Source organism: Lycium barbarum, chromosome 5, assembly GCF_019175385.1.
Source record: "Lycium barbarum isolate Lr01 chromosome 5, ASM1917538v2, whole genome shotgun sequence".
NCBI classification, from domain to species: domain Eukaryota; kingdom Viridiplantae; phylum Streptophyta; class Magnoliopsida; order Solanales; family Solanaceae; genus Lycium; species Lycium barbarum.
Genome location: NC_083341.1, coordinates 136,345,194 through 136,353,401, shown reverse-complemented (window position 1 = coordinate 136,353,401; position 8,208 = coordinate 136,345,194). Strand labels below are relative to the sequence as shown.

Below are 8,208 nucleotides of genomic sequence, written 5' to 3'. Positions count from 1 at the left end.
ACAAAAAAATGACATTTAAATAATGATAATAAGTTCAGAAAATGGTAAAAGTTTGCTTAGAGAAAATTTAAAAAAGAGAAATTCAGAAAAAAAGAAATAACGATTTAAATTGAACAGAAAAACTGCTAAAGAAGTCATAAAATCAAAAGATTTAAAACTTAACCTTTGGGTAAGGATAAAAATGCACTAATTTTTAGACATATACGTCTTACACAAATAATAATGAATAACATCGAGAAGACGAAATATAAACGGTCAAGAAACGTATACACATATTATCTTAAAATGATAAAGTTGGTCTATATACAACAGATGCTAACACATGAAAGCTCTTTTCAGTGTTGTTGAGTAGAAAGAGATGATGACATGAAACTCGGTAGGAGAAGGTGTATTTCAAATATTTCAATTGGAGAACCAAACCAAGAAAGTTATATATGAGAGAAGCAGACTAAGTAAAATAATTTATTGATATTTTCAATTAATTGAATTATAATACTTTCTATAATAAAAATTCCATAATTACATTACTAAAAGGTACTCTCTCTGTCCTAATTTAATTGACATAGTTTGACTAGGCACGAAGTTTAAAAAAAAAAAAAAAAGGAAAGATCTTTGAACTTGAAGTTTAAAACAAATCATAGATATTTGTGTGGATTTAAATCATTTCATTAAAGGAAAAAGGGGAAGTTTCAAGTTATATGATCTCTAAATATAAAAATATACCATTATTTTTTAGACAGACTAAAAAGAAAAGTGTGGTACTACTTTTTGTGTTGGGCCCGTGCTAGCATGGGCTTTCATCATCTAATTTTTTTTCCTACTATTATAGAAACATGAGTTTGGGGGTGGTTTTGTCGTCCACCTCCAACTCATGTTTAAAAAAAAAAAAAAGTGGACCCCGTATTTTAAAAAAAGTGGACCCCACCACCTCCAAACTCATGTAAAAAAATAAATAAATAAACCCATATTAAAAAAAATCAAGCAATATAAAAAAAAAAAAGTGGAACCCATATTAAAAAATCAAATAATGTTCATGTAATTTTCAAAGTATCCCCATTAAGTCAATAATGGTGGATTCATTGCCACATGCGTATCAACCCATTAGTGGGAGAAAATAAAATCATTGTACAACAAAAAATGTGGACCTCATATTATTGCTTTTCTTCAAAAGGTTAAGTAGTCAAATTATACAATTTTCTTTCTTTTCTTATATTAGCCTAACATCTAATCTAGATATTTAACTGCTATATTTCCAATTCCGCCATGTCATTTATTTATTATGTTTACTAAAGTAAATTTATTTAAAATATTTATATTTTAAAATACAATATAATTTAATTACTTTTTCATTTTTATTCTTACTCTAATAAATGTGAAAAGAGATTAATGTTGTAAAAGAAAAAATAATATTAAATGGAGATCAAATAATAAATAAGATAAATTAGTCAAATTATAATTCTAACCGATGTTTTCTTAAAAAAAACGTGCAAAAGATAACACGACAAGTAAAATGAGCTAAACCAAGAATATTCACCAAAAATTAAAAAATAGTAGTTCTTCGTATAAATAAAAAAATCAAATTTCTACTTTGTTTCATTTTAAACATGTAAAATTAATTTAATGATTTGAACTAACATAAATTTGATATAGTTTTAGAATTATCCAAATCAAAATTTGATAAAAAAAATAATAAGTATTGTTTAGGTCCAATCTACATACATTAACAATAGAATATTTTACACCTTTAAATTAATCGAACTAAAATTCAAGTGATCAACTGATGCTTAAATATTGCTATTATTTTGTCTCAAATAGGGAAAAATAGTTTCCTTTTAAACAAGTCTTCTCTTTTAAAAAGTATTAATAAATTTTCGCAAACTTTGTATTCGTAGCAAACATTAATATAACAAAGTTTTGGATACGGAGCACAAACCATAGTGTTATATTAATTGTGTTTTGAACATACAACTTATTAGTTATATAGATAAAACATTGAAGCGAATTTTTATTTAAAAAGCTGACAAAATAATGAATAAAATAATTGTAATTTGAGAAATTATATAACTAATTAACATTGATAAGAACAAATTTTGAAATAAAAGAAAAATATATGGGTCAAAAAATTAATTTGATGTATAACTATATAACATAAACTTTAGTAGAATTTAAATTAAATTTTTAAAAAATACATTTATGATGTGAGACTACACGATAATATTTTCACTAAATTGATATAAATGATAAAAATGCTTATTAACAATATATCATTGAAATTGTGAAAGAAGAATAAAAGCAAATATTGTATCATGCTAATAACTTTTTTGCTATCTATTGAGATAAATTACGCATTTGAATTATGCGCTGAACTTTTTACTTTTTATTTGTGAATGATAAATAAAAAATGATTGATCTTCAGGAGAATAATGTATAATGACTTACGGTTGTTGTATAAAATACAATTCAATCTAAGAAGCAAATATATATCTTTGCTAACCTAATAAATTTATAGCATTAAGCGATAGTGAAAAAACAGGTAAATGCTTGATTCTTAGTGCTTTACAACTTAAGAAATAAATGTTCTCATAATTAAAAAATAATAAGTTATGTTACTTTATTAAATTATACTACTAAAGTTTTGATTAGAACCAGTAAAATGTAAAAATTTCAACCGAATAAAATTTTTGAGATAAAATGAAACTAAATAATTTCCTATATGTACTATTTTAAACGAAAATATTATCATACTAATATTACGTTTATGTTAGCTCATATTAAATCTATCGCACGGGCATCAACATTTGGTTCTTACAGAAGCATGGGTTTGAAGCAGGATAGTCGGCATGATTATCTTTGTTCAAGAGTACTTTAGACTTTTCAGGGTAGAAAAAATGCAACGTTTAACCCTAAGACTAGAGAGCCACCGCATTCAAAGTATCTCGCCTCTATATCTGAAGATTTCTCCATTCTACTGTATTTCTATCTCTGTCATACATACTGCTGCTCATCATCTTCGTTTCTTTTTGCCCTTTATTTGGTCTCCTTTCAAAGTGTCTCCATTTGAATAATTTTGGTGAGTTTTCTCCACTTTTTCTTTGTAGAAGATTGTAGAATTTTCTGTATTCTTTGTTCGTTCAATGTAGAAGATTGTTGGTAATGGAACTTGATTGGGTAATTTTTAGTGTTTTCAACCATTTGGACAGTTTACACATCCATTTCTTTGCAGGGTAGTCCGTTAACCTGCAAAGATTGGTGTTCTCTCTTGAGTTCAACTCTTCTCAGCAGCTTTCGATCTATCTCCTTCTCTCATCAGATTCAATAGCATTAGACTCAGTCCGCATTTTGATATTGTGCTTTCTCGGGTGTTTTGTTGCAATTTTGCAAAAGCATTGTTGCAAAAGATTGGTCTTATTCTCATTCTTTCTGCTTAAATCTTTTGTTCGTTTAGTTTTCTGAGTAATTGAAGTGGTACTTAGTTCTTTAGTTCTTAGCTATAGGTTGCACAATTGTATTGGTGATTAACCAATTACTATCTTTCATTTTCCTACTTCATCACTTCCTCTTATGACTGTCCGAGCCAAGTGAGCGCTCAGGCTGATTTTTTCAGGGTAAGCAGTGTTGAATATGAATCTACCCTGCAAAATAGTAGAACAACAACAGCAGCAACATACCCAGTGAAATCCCACAATGTGGAGTCTGGGGAGGGTAAAGTGTACGCAGACCTTACCCCTGAAGCGAAAAACACTAATTGAATCTCAAGCTGTTATATGGTTTGCTTCTATCTGTCCATTCTTATTCTTAGGTACTTACTAGAGGTTCATGTAGTTTTCCGCTCTAAGGTTCTCCTTATACCAAGTGTGGTAGATGGAAGGTTGATCTGCTAATAACTTTACTACAAATTTCCCTAATTGACTGTATTGCTTTTTTTTTTTTTTTTTTTGTGTGTGAATTGAAATTAAGTAGTTGCTTTCTGATATCATTAAAGAGACTCATGCCCGATCTATATACAGGTAAGAACCAACAATTTTTTTAGAACAGATAGCTACTACTCTGTTACCTTCTAAAAAAAAAAAAGGGTAAAGATAGCTACTACTTTGAGGAACTGCTCTCTGAATCTCTAAGCTGATATACAAGCATAGTGACAGGTTTGACCCCGTCACTTTTTTTGAACTAATTGATAGACACTCGGTTTTCTCAGTCAATCACCTTTTTATTCATTGTAAAGTTGTCAAGTAATATTGGGAGCTCTTCTAAAATCTGTCTGATGTGGTTTGGGTGATGCCTTCAGATGTTAGATGTTACAAGTCTATTTGATTGTTGCCATGATCTTCATCCTTACCTTCAGCTTAGTGTGTGTCATACTATTGTGTTGATAAGTTGGGGCCTCCACCTATGTTTTATTATCATGATTCTCTGTCCTGTATGGGCTGGTACTGAGCTGTACAAAGCTAGAGAAACTTGCTGATTCCCTGGAAGGTAATATACATTTGATAATGGAATAATGATCAGAAGTATATGCTCTCAATGACAATTTTTTTTTATAGTTTTGGGACTTCCATATTCACGATATGCTGCTGAAGATATCCCAGTCGTCAAGAGCATAATACAGGTGTAATTCAATCTCTTCCTTCATGTCACTTGATATTATACAAACTTATTTTACACTGATGTATGTGTATAGTTTATGGTATCCTCATCCTAATATCAAGGTGCTATATGTATAATCTTTTAGAGTGTATGGAAAGATAACTTCTTCCTTCTCTGTTTTTCTTTTCTTTTTTTTTTTTAAAAAAAAAAATCATTTAGAAGGTAGGAGAAATATTCTTCATCGTGTTTGTACAAATTCGGATTTGGCTTTAGCTTATTAAGTTGCAGCCTCAAATAAGTGGCTGTGCTCTTTGAAATTTTTGGGGTATACCTGCCATTGTCAAAGTCATTTTCGTAGGTGATTTGGCTGTGCTTCTTGGCTCTTAGCTCAATGAAGTCAGGTTGTTTATTCAGTCGCTGCACAATATTTAGAATGTGCTAAATGATATATAGCGTCTGTGCTATGCTTAAGAAAAGGACTGCATTAGTATTCCATATGACCAACTTTTATTAGCATTTTAGTTTTATCCAAAGCCCAAAAAAGGTTTTAGAAGGTTAAAACATCCGTTGAGCGCCTTATGTCATTATAGATCCAAGCACTTCCCCCAGCCAGGCAAAAGGGTTAGCCTGAAGTGGTGGTTTAGCCAAAGGGGGAACATGCAACGGTTGATCTTGGTCTGTTTTGGTTGGTTTAGTCAACTAGACTTTAAATTCGTAGTCTGGGAATCATAGTGGTGATTCGGCTGCCCACCACCAGCTTCTTAGCTCAATAAAGTCAGGTTATTTAATATTATCATTGTTAAAAAAAAAAAAAAAAAAAAGAAAAAAAAAAAAGAAGAAGAAGAAGGCAGGTTATTTATTCAGTGGCCTGCACAATATTTAGAATGTACCAAAAGATATATTGTCTGAGCTAGGCTTATGAAAAGAACTGCATTAATATTCTTATGACCAAGTTTTACTACTAAAATTTTAGTTTAGTAGTCTAATATTGTGGGAAGAAAATCTATCATATCTACTTAAGAAACTGACATGATTTCTATTGCTATATGTTTTCGTTTTCGTTGTTTAGCTTTCCTTCTTTCATTTAGGGAGTGGAGGACGGATGGGATTGGTGGAATATATAAGAGGGGTAATCTTTGTGTTATATATGAAGATGTTGTCCATAAAGTGTCCTTGATATTTCATGATCAAGGGTGTAATAGTCTTTGTAGAACTGGTCCTTCTTTATTGTTAACATAATATCGTCAGATAAGGAGTGTTACGATGAATGAATTTGCTAAAAGAGAAGTGGTTTAGTACTTATTTCCTTGATAGTGGGATTGGTTCTAATCAATCCATGATTAAGAGTAAGTTTTTGCCTCAGATTATATGTCTAATGGTAGCTCGATGTTTAGGGTGTAAAAGAAGTATCTTCTGAACTAGGCTTATGAGTTATGACAAGGATTATATTGATATTATATATGACTAAATTGTATAAGCAGTTTCATATTATTTGTGTAATGGTGTTGGAGAAATTTATTTGTGTCTGATACATTTCAATTTATCTTCTCAGGGTGAACCAAGTTTTCATCTATTTGGATTCATAATGTGTGTCGGTGCAACAGCTGCAAGAGCACTCAAGTCAGTGCTTCAGGGGATTTTGCTGTCCTCCGAAGGGTAATTACTGCATAGATTTGTGTGTTTTATATATATGAGTGAATCTCTAGCCAAGTTTTGCTTTTTGTTGAATGCTGAAATGTTTCCTTTCGAATGAAGGGAGAAGCTGAATTCCATGAACCTTCCAATTTATATGGCTCCTATAACAGTTGTATTTCTATTACCAGCAACACTTTTGATGGAAGAAAAGGTAGTTGGCATCACATTGGCACTTGCAAGAGACGATAGTAGAATCATTTGGCTTTTGCTATTCAATTCCGCTCTAGCATATTTTGTAAATCTGACCAATTTTCTGGTGACAAAACGCAGGTAATATACATTTGATAATGGAATAATGATCAGAAGTATATGCTCTCGATGACAGAAATTTTTTATATTTTTGGGACTTCCATATTCACGATATGCTGCTGAAGATATCCCAATCGTCAAGAGCATAATACAGGTGTAATTCAATCTCTTCCTTCATGTCACTTGATATTATACAAAACTTATTTTTCATTGATGTATGTGTATAGTTAATCGTATCCTCATCCTAATATCAAGGTGCTATATGTATAATCTTTTAGAGTGTATGGAAAGGTAAATTCTTCCTTCTCTGTTTTTTTTTTAATTTTTAAATCATTTAGAAGGTAGGAGAAATATTCTTCATTGTGTTTGTACAAATTCGGATTTGGCTTTAGCTTATTAAGTTGCAGCATCAAATAAGTGGTTGTGCTCTTTGAAATTTTTGGGGATATACCTGCCATTGTCAAAGTCATTTTCACATTGAACTTGTTAGTTTCACTAGAAATTGGTCCAAGTATTCGCCAGTCATTTACATGACTATATGCATTGAAGGGTGTAAATTTTTTGTTGCAGATAGGTTAAAGGAATGATGTAGATGTGCATGGACAGAGGAAACTGTTTTTTGGAATAAGGTGCCATTTTAGGTGGACAGGCACATCTACTAGATTTATAAGGTGCCATTTTGGGTGGACAGGCACATCTACTAGATTTTGGTTTCATCTAATGAAGTTTGAAGTACGTTTGCACCGCAGTGTACCATTTAAGGAGTGTAGTTATTTGATTAAGTTCCTCTTCAATGTTCCTAAAGGAAATTTACATTTATAGCTTGATCATGTCTGATTGCAACGTCATTCAAGACAAGCAAAATTTTTTTTTTTTTTTTGGTCAATTCAAGATCAATAAGTTATAATTTCCATTCGCGCATCTCTGTAATTTTGATCCAAAAATGTAAAAAGTGCTCGAGTCACATGTGACATCAGGTATCTAGTTAAGTTAGATGAGGCTACCAAAGTTTGGCCACTACAAAATTATGTCCCTTAAAAAGCTTTGGTGGGCCTGACTATAATGTCCTAACAAACTTTCTTAGTTTAATACCTAGATGGACCCTTAAACTTGACATGTTTTGTAAGATAGGCATATAAACTTATAAGGTGACCAGATAGACACTTAAACTTACTCAAAGTGTATTTTTCAAGTTTTTCAGTTGTTTTGAAAACAAAAACTATATTTTTCAAACACTCACAATTTTCATGGCCAAACAAGCCCTAAATATATCACAAAATATTTTTTTTAAAATGCAAAAATAAGGCAAACGCATATACATGAGACTATAAATGTGCACTTAAACCAATAAATACTCGCTAATCGCAATTTTGCAGCTTTCAATTAACTCGGATTTTTTTTTTACACTTGAATAATTAAAAAACAATAACTTTAACCAATAAAAATCCTTAAAAAAAGAAATTTCAAATTAAGAAATTTCTAAGTTCAGTATTTCAAGTGTAAAAGAAATTTCAAATTAAGAAAACTGTAAAGCCGAGAAGAAAATTCTTAAAAAAAAAGAAATTTCTTAATTTGAAATTTCTTTTTTTAAGGATTTTTATTGGTTAAAGTTATTGTTTTTTAATTATTCAAGTTTAAAAAAAGAATCTGAGTTAATTGAAAGCTGCAAAATTGCGATTA

At 30.6% G+C, this 8,208-nt stretch overlaps 1 long non-coding RNA gene across 5 annotated transcripts; it reads left to right on the top strand.

The window, feature by feature from the left end:
- The first annotated feature begins 2,767 nt into the window (after positions 1–2,767).
- On the top strand, positions 2,768–7,521 carry LOC132641768 (uncharacterized). 5 transcript variants are annotated; one of them, XR_009582965.1, is made up of 6 exons: positions 2,768–3,070; positions 3,224–4,473; positions 4,542–4,606; positions 6,137–6,240; positions 6,340–6,682; positions 7,099–7,520. It is a non-coding gene; the product is annotated as an uncharacterized LOC132641768 (long non-coding RNA). The 5 variants fall into 5 exon arrangements; XR_009582967.1 differs by having other exon boundaries at positions 3,224–4,606; positions 6,340–6,467; positions 6,550–6,682; XR_009582966.1 differs by having other exon boundaries at positions 2,769–3,070; positions 3,224–4,606; positions 6,340–6,430; positions 6,550–6,682; positions 7,099–7,519.
- The last annotated feature ends 687 nt before the right edge of the window (positions 7,522–8,208 follow it).